Source organism: Crocodylus porosus, unplaced genomic scaffold (genome assembly GCF_001723895.1).
Source record: "Crocodylus porosus isolate Cpor-Errol unplaced genomic scaffold, CroPor_comp1, whole genome shotgun sequence".
Classification (NCBI taxonomy): Eukaryota; Metazoa; Chordata; order Crocodylia; family Crocodylidae; genus Crocodylus; species Crocodylus porosus.
Genome location: NW_017728932.1, coordinates 12,663,526 through 12,672,651, shown reverse-complemented (window position 1 = coordinate 12,672,651; position 9,126 = coordinate 12,663,526). Strand labels below are relative to the sequence as shown.

The 9,126-nt window shown below is 42.5% G+C and overlaps 1 protein-coding gene across 5 annotated transcripts in view; it reads right to left on the bottom strand.

Annotated features, from left to right (window-relative positions):
- The window catches only part of ACACA (acetyl-CoA carboxylase alpha), a 177,965-nt gene that overhangs the window by 160,980 nt on the left and 7,859 nt on the right, over positions 1 to 9,126 (bottom strand). For all 5 annotated transcript variants that reach the window (XM_019545631.1, XM_019545635.1, XM_019545634.1 and 2 more), the window contains exon 2: positions 3,840 to 3,963. The gene's annotated coding sequence lies outside the window, so the exon portion shown is untranslated. The remainder of the gene's footprint in view (positions 1 to 3,839; positions 3,964 to 9,126) is intronic.

The window sequence follows — 9,126 nt, the reverse complement described above, 5'->3', positions numbered from 1 at the left end:
CCTCGGCGTCCCCGCCTCCCCCGCGCGCCCCCATTGGCTCGCGCCTCCACCCTCGAGGTGGGTGTGACCAATGGGAGAGGCCCGCCGGGAGGAGGCGGGGCCAATGGGAACACGCCGATGGTCCGAGCCGCAGGCGCGCCACTGCCACTGGCTGGCGAGGCGCGGAGGGAGGGCCCGACGGAGGCTGTTCCCCCCCCCCACCACACACACCCCACCCCTCCATTATGACTAGCCTCTTCCGCTGCCTTTAACCCGTTGGGTGCCGCGTGGCTGCGCTCACGTGCAGGCCCTGCCCAGGTCCATGCAGGGAGCTGCCCGCACTGCCAGCCCTAACCTGGTCCCACCGCAAGCCAGGCAGGTGCAGCTGGGCTGCGAAAACCCACCCGGCCGGGGCAGGCGTCTGGTCCACAACGAGCTGAGACCTGGCCCCTCTGCATCAGCCACGGGGGCAAGAGATGGAAAAAAACGAGTGAATCCTGCAAACTCCAAGCTGGGCAACTTCCCGCCGGCACGACCTGTGCCTGCATCTGGTGAAGGGAGCTGGTCACCCAAACTCATGCCACGAGTTAGACTCTACACGGTGCCAGTCTGCCCCGTCTTCAGCCCACGGGGCCAGGCGACTTATCCCAGGGAAAAGAAGTCTCTCAGAGCCAACACTTGCAAGTCTGGGCCTTGCTTCCACTGGTCTGCCTTGCAAAGGGCCTTTCCAAACCCAGCCCCTACATTAGGGATGCCACTGCAGCACCAACTTGGAAATGTTCAGGAAGGGGCTTGGACTAGATCACCGTTTCTCAACCCGTGTGTCGCAGCCCAAACATGGGTTGGAAGAATATATGAAAGGGTTATGAACAAATCTTAAAAATGGAGCAACAAACTTTAAAAATGGATTCTTCTTTAAAGGAGAAAACATGGGAAACCAGGGCTTTTCCCTTGCAGGCTTTTCCCTCCAGCCTGCAAGGGGCTGCTTGGGGCTCCACACATGCACCCCCGGCCCCATACACCTACCCCCTGCCACACATCTACCACACACCCATCCCCTGCCCCATACACGGGGGGCTGGGATCTGGAAGTGGGGGGCAGCAGGTTGGGAGTGAGGGTTACTGGGTTGGGACCAGCCATGCATCTTTACAAATGGGTCCTGTTACAAAAAAGGTTGAGAACCATGACCTTGGGAGGTCTCTTCCAACCCAACTTCTCTATGACTCCAGTGCCGCTGAAGCTAATGCAGAGGAATATGTGGCATATCCAACAGTTCATTCCTTAGGTTGTCAGCAACCACAGGAATAGAAGGCAAATACATTGGGAACACTGATGTGAATAAAACCTGCCTTCTCAGTAGCTTCTGCTCTGTTTCACAGACACTTGGCTGAGCAAGATTCCTGTGCACAGATAGCTACAAAAAGCAAAAGCATCACAAGTATTCTCGTGAATACTGGTCGTCACGCTCATGCCAGAAAGCCCTGTGTGGCTATTTTGATTATGTTCCTCTTCTTCCCTGTCCCACACATTGTAACAACTATAAATAACCTACATGGAGGAGAAGGGATTTCTCCTTTTTATACAGCACCTGAGGGATCCAGAAGACAGAAATAATAAAATACGATTTATGTGGCCAATCGTACAGCAGAAGCACGGGCTAAAAGTCTCTTGTGTAAAATGTTCAGATCAAAGGAGTAAATAAATTCATTAAAAAAAAAGGTCATGTGATTTTCAGAAGTCAAGGTTAAAGACCCTAAGCCTAACCCGGATTTTCAGAACCAAAGGCTGTGAGAAGTGGGCGACGACTCTTAGGTCCTGTGGCAATTCAACCCATAGTCTTGGGCCAGCCTTTGCGAAGCCTGTCTCCTACACAGGCAAGCTATCCTCTGCCAGAAGAGGAAAATCTGTCAACCAGAGTTCTCCACCTGTAGCTTCAGGCAATTTTTTAGGGCCCTGACCACCTTAAAAAGGAGGAGAGATGCCTCACACTGGATGCTCTATTAGAAAAGGGGGCAGGGTAAGGAGATGAAGACAATTCTGATGGGCTGATATGTCAGCTCTCATGCCAAGGTGTGTGCACACATAACCAGTATGCACCATACTTGCTGAAATTCCTGTTTGGATCTCTGTACCTTTTTAACACTGATTGTTATTATTACTACTATTGTGGCTGCTGCTGCTACTACTATCATCATCATCTTATCAATATTATCATTACTTTTATTAATACTAGTATGATGATGATTATGATTAGGTTACTCCTCCTAAAGGCAAGATATTTGAGAGTTGGAAAACATTATGGGGGAAGGAAATGACTTTTTTTGTTTTTTAATTTTTTTAATAGAGTTCTTTTTCATTTGCAGATTTCTCTTTTCAGGAGGAGCTGGGAAAGGTTAGTGAGCATTAACTTAATACTAGGAGATACTGAGCTTCAGTGCACACTCAAGTGAGTAGGAGTCAAGGGCACATGGCACCCTGTAAGACTGTATCCTAACTCATACCTAATACCTACATGCAAACTCAAATGAATCGGTTTGCATTAGTTATAAAAGGAGCCCCAAGAATTTGGAGACGGTAGATAGAAAACTATTAAACTGCTTAATCCACTAAATTGATCTTCAGTTTCCCTTGCATTTAAAAAACCCCCCAAAGATGACAAGTGGTTGGATCATCTTCTCTGCTGTACTTGAGTATTTTGGTCATGCTGAAACCTGCATTCTGTGCATCTGCCCTTCCCATTTTATTCACTCAACCAATAAACACTATTTAAATCCTGTTGGAGGAATGATTTGCTACATATAATTAAACCCTGTAGCAACTTTTCAGTTTGAGAGCCAAGGAAGAAAGAAATGTGTGTAAAACAGACAAAAGTACATATATTAACATGAGTATGTCACATTCCAACATGGACTGGGAAAGTGCCACTGACAATAAACCATAATAATCTCAGCCTTAAGCAAGCCTCACATTTGATGGCCTCGAAGCAGCATTTTAATTACTATTAGGACACTTAAACCTTTACATGGACTTTTGCATCCTGGAACATTTCACAAAGAAGGGGCTTTGTTAATGCCTCACACTTTACAGGCAGGGAGAAGGAGGCATATATATGCCAAGTGACTCACCCAAAATATTTCATTTATTTGAATTATAAATCCATTGGACTTTTGAACAAGTCATTAGAAAAGCATGTGGCTAGTAGCTTTCAGGCCTGCTCTTGTTCCCATTGACAACAGTAGCAAATTTACAGTAACTTGGCTTCAGTGTGAGCAGGATGTCATAACCTGGTCAATGGGATTTGGGGAAAATTGGGAGGAGCAGGCACTGTGATCCCAGTCCTGCCCCTACAGGAATGATGCTCAGTTCTGCTGCTGATTTAGATAAGAAAGGTGCAGTTCCCAGACTTCTATCTAATTTAGGCAGAGAAGAGCCAATCGTTATCAATGTGCTCAAAGCCTCAAAAACCAGTGTATACTAGTAATATAACGCCACAAGGTCAAATACTTCTACCATAACAGGCATAAGATACATTGCTCAGATACAAACTTTCCCAGCGTGTGCTGAGTGTTCATCTAGCACCTTGTGGACTGTACGCATTTTATGCATGACCTTAGTAGAAGTCCTGATTAAGTCTTTGTGTCTTTCTCTGAGAAAGAAAGACACATCTCTATCACAAAACGTTTTAAATGCTGAAACCCTCTTCAGAAGAGAATTATTTCTATTTGGCTTACAAATGCATGATGCCCTGTACTTAACTTTGCACATGCAAAAAAGCCACCCAAGCACATTTTTCTTGTAAATACACGTGGCCTCAAAAGTGAAAATAAACGTAACTGGAAAAACAGTGAAAGCTTCATTACCTGAATGGTCCCACACCTGTCCGGCAACACCTGATAATATCCCCAGCTCCTCAGCGCCCAGAAGGATCACCGTGGCTTTGAAGTGTTAGTGACGCCATCCATCCCACAACACAGACCTCAGGTCCTGGCAGGTAGGTAAAAGAAGAAAAGCTTCTCTATTATTTTGCTTTTTTAAAAAAGTGTTATTTTTTCACATGCATGTATTTCGGACGTTTTAACAGGCTTATCAATTGCTGTCACGTAAACATCAGAATTAAAACATTCATTATTATAAAGCTGAGCGTCTCTTTTTGTTTAGAGAAACAATATAATGATCCACCCTCTCTCTACTTAGCAGGCTATTTGCCTTTTTCAGACTCACCCCCTCTGGTGTCCTTTTATTGTTTTTAAGTTCTTTAAAGGCTTTTTGAACTTCAAAGACATCCTGGGGATCATTTAAAAGTGGAAGCAAAGTGCTGTGTGGCTCAGTGCTCCTCTTCTGCAACCAGCGGCACTAAATTAGAAAGTGAAAGTACCCAACATAACAGTAGGCAGATAAGGATATTGGGGTAAATCTGATATCTTTTATTAGACCAACTAAATAATTATTTCAGTTGATCTAATAAAAAATACTGGATTTACCCAAAGAACCTTATCTGCCTATGTTTTTAGACACAAGTACAACCTACACCCCTGCAACATAACAGTAGGCAGACAAGGCTTTTTAGGTAAATCTGATATCTTTTATTCAACCAACTAAAATAGTTGGAGAAAATATTTTTTACAAGCTTGTGGGTACAAACACCCTTCTTCAGGCACAGGGAGCATCACGCAAAAAACTTTGTCTGCCTATGTCCTTAGACCAACACCCCTGCAACATAACAGCAGTATTTAACATTCACCTGACCCTATCACCATCCTCTAGCTCCACCAGTGACTACATGGGAAAAAGTTAAGACTAAGAACAAAGCAAAGGGAATCAGTTTTGAAAATAATTTCAAAACAGCTGCACCTGCAAAAGAAAATATTCTGACACAGACAAAGGCTGGGTTAGCACTTCACCAAGGTCTAATTTCAGATGCCCAGTGATTTCTACCAGTTAAGCAGGGACTGAGTTTCTTTCAAATTTTAGCAGAAAATATATGCTGCTTACTTGCTTAGCATATTTTATTTAATATAAATGATCTTCATTAAAGCAAGTATGGCCTTAATGAAGGCTGTTGTTACTGCAAATTTGATTTTAAATGGGAGAGGCAAGAATGACTTCCATTCGAAAGCCTGTCTCACCAGCCATACACTTCCATTCAAAAGCCTCTCTCACCAACCATACAGTTGGTCCAATAATAGATATCACCCAAAGAAATCCTTGCCTCTCACATTATTTCTCGATCATGACAGCTACAACACCACACTTACCCTGCCATTTTAAACAGGTAAATTTTTTTGAAAGTTTTTAAATTAAAAACCCTTAATTTTATCCACCTCAGATATATGGAAGAAGCAGGCTATCCAAGTACTAAGGATTTAATAGTACGTGCAAGCACTTGCCACTTCATCTTAGAAAAAAGAACACACAAAAGTCCTCTGGATTTATCAATATTTATAACAAAGTCAGATTGGGCCACTATATAACTAGTCATTTTTAAAGCAGGGCATACTTTCAGACTTAACAGAAGTATCCAACCTTCAGCCCACAATCAAAATAAACGGCATTGTGGCCATTTGGCTTTTTAAAAACAGAAGTTTTAGCAGAAAAAGTGATCTCTATTGCCACCTTGTGTCAGATATTAGAAAATACCAGTTCCTGGTAAAAAATGGCTGAGCACATCCTAGCACTTGATGAAAACAGCAATGTAGGATAGGAGTCTGCTTGGATTCTCATATGTTTTGGACAATTACCTTATGTGATAACAAAGGAAATGTTTTCACCATTTAGGTCTGGCTGGGAGTCTGACACCCCCTTCTTTCTAATGAAGATGTATCTCGGTGCTCCATGCTCTTCTTGTCCTGAGATCGTTTAAAGACAGTGCATTTCTCTTAGGGCCCCTCTTTGAGCCTATTCTCAAATTCAAACTGGTAAAGAATACTGAGGCCCACCTGGTAAGTGCAGGGCACTAGTTCCTCATAATCTGCACAGAGGGAATATGGTTTCTGGGTGGAGTTCAAGGTCTTAGTACTAACCACAAGAAAACCTCAATTGCTTGGACTTGCCTTCTTGGAAGACACTTCTTTCTCCATGTAGCAGTGTTACATGGGAACCATTCATGAGAAAGCCTCTTCAGCATACAACAGGATGCTGTTACAGTAACAGTATATGCTGAACAGCATATAAAGGTTACCACAAAGAGTTTGCATATAAAAGTTGCTGCCTGGGCGTTCTCCAGGAGTGAACTTCATTTTGAAACGGGCTCAATCTTCCCTTGGTTCCAAACAGACCAACTCTGTCTGCCTTTTGGGCACACCTGAACTGGGCTTCACACATATCCTAAGCCACATGGAGAAGAACTGTGCCAGTAAGTAACAATATTTGAATCAATCAGTTACCAAATCCTGAATACCCACCCTTTGGAGCACTTCCAAATCTATAAATGAATCAGACTACAATGAGTTATGAATCTCATTTAATCCCTCCTGATCAGTTATCAATATTGAAATGCTGGGAGCTTTACCAGCTAACTTACAGATGCAGCTACATTGGTTTCATCAATGGAAGCAATAAGAGCAAAAACAAAAAAAGGCTTTATGATCACGAATATTGTATTTATGTCATAATCATGGACACAATATTGGCATTTAGTTTGTGGTTTGCATGCTACAACCTCAGCCCAAAAAGCAGGTGGATTGTTTCTGACTGCTTGTATCACTAAAAGATTTCTAATGGAACAAAATCAAAAACCCTACACAGAGGACCAAGATATGCTTGCAGATTATGTTGATTATTTTCTGCTGGGGCAATGTTCTGGAACATAGCTGGTTAAAAACTTTGAAGAATGATTGAGGAAAAAAAAAAAATCAACAGCATTTAGATTTCATATCTATATACAACCAAAGGCATTCTCTCTCTAAAGATACCCAACAAGCAGGTTTGCCATATAGGTCATATGCAGCATCTCTTCTACACTCAGTAATTTGGCCATAACCCTTTATATTTCAAGTGTGTCAGTCCCAGTTATCTGTTTAAATATAAACAGTTCCAAAGGAGTTTCAGCTTCTCCCGCTGAGTCACTAATTAGAGGCAAAGGGATTTTTCTCGTTGAATGTTCTAGCTCAAAGATAACGCTGGTACCTACAGCATTTTGAATGTTTCTGTTACTATGGTAACTTCTGCATCACTGAATTGTACCTTGGTACATAAAAATCATGTACACGCTTACAAGACTGGCCTTATTTGCAAAAAAACCCAAACAAACCCCAAAAAACAAACAAAAAACAACCCCCCCCACCCCAAAAAAAAAAAAAAAACGTGAATCCCGTGTAAGCAACAGGAAAAAACTGGCTGGACAGAACTTAAAGAAAAATTTGGCTGACACATCCCTCCTCTTTAGGAACGGTTTTGGGACCATTAAGGCCTTTTTTTATTTTAATTACAACTGACTTGCTCTTTCAATACAGCTCCCTCTCTCAAGATGATCTTCGATGATGAACCTAAATGCAGGCCTTCAGACTAAACATAGCAAATTACACCACTGTTATCAATGTGTCCTCACCTCTGGTCTGTAATTGTATTTATTTGTTGGACTGGTGGTATTTTGGTTTCAAACATTTCACACTTTTCTACTCCATAATACCATGGAGCATTTTTGGTCTGAGAGAACGGCTGCTAGAACTGAAACCGAAGGTCAGGGTCATGTAAAAGTCTGCTCCAGAGACAAAGTTTAGCTCTAGTCCCATTTCTACAGCATGCTGCTCTAATGATCCACACACTCATCTCAAATTCTCTGCATATTTAATCCTGATCTAGACTTTGCACCCTGGAGCAACTTGAGGTGCTTTTAAAGTTGCTATAAAAATATAAGACATCCACAAATGGAAGAAAGGGGTAAATTCACTAGACGCTATTAATCTATCATGACCATTCCACATAGGCCCAAAGACTGAGATTGATGGGTGGAAAACTCCTCAGCATTATTATCTAAGAGCACACAATTATCTAAGGGACCCTTCTGCAAGATGGGGGACCAAAGGGACATGAACGGTACCCACTGCTGGCATCCTCTGTCTTCTACCCACCTGGTCAACAGAGAGAGCGGAGAACATTATCACTCCAATCTTGCAACATTTTAGGCTCCATGCAGTAAATGGAATAAGGCACTGGAGACACAGGCTTGCTCCATTTCTCCTGATAGATTCTCCTAATAGGCAGTCATTAAGTCCTGAGAAATCACAATTTGATGTGATGTGAGAAATGTAATTATATTAGTCCACAGCTCTGAATAACCCCATTTTAAGGTTGCATTGTGGACAATAATGACTATAGTTTTGGTTTAGTTTTTCCTGCTGTTTCTGTTATTGTTTGCTTGGTCTTTCCCCCTTCTACCTTGCAATATACAAAGATAGGAGAAATAATTTAATTGTGAAATGCTATAGATATAGAAAAGAAAAATCTCTCCCAAATCCTAGGAGCACTCAGCATCAAATATGATCGCCTTGGTCAGTTCAACTATAACTACTATTACTAGCCAACTTTATACACTTTTTGGAGGAAAAAAAGAAAAAACATTAAAATAGAACATTCACCACAGAAAGGCAAACCGAAGGGCTGGTGTTTTCTTCATTCCCCAGCTCTTGACAGGCCAAGAGCTCAGCACATCAGTAAAAGTTGTCTCTGTATAGTCAGGAGTGACATGCTGAGCACCCAAAAACAGCAGAGGACAAGTACGGGGAGATTCTAGATTTCACACCCACACATAAATCTCAGCTCTCATGCGAGGCAACTTCGCATAACAGTTGCAACATTCCAAAATTTGAGTCAGATGCTGCTGTGAAATCCTTGCCACGCCACTGCACCCTGCCCAGATGCATGGGCAAGAGGATCTCCACTTTCACTGAACACTTCCAGAAGAATTCAGGGCTCTTGCTCCCATATTGCCCCCGAGCCTGAAGGAGAAAGCACTCTAAAAAGGTTTCATAGCAAAGAGACTGCGACATCTAGACAGATTTGCATCTTCTTGTAAAATGTTAATTCATAGATTCATAGATGCTAGGGTCGGAAGGGACCTCAATGGATCATCGAGTCCGACCCCCTGCATAAGCAGGAAAGAGTGCTGGGCCTACATTACCCCAGCTAGATACACATCCAACCTTCGCT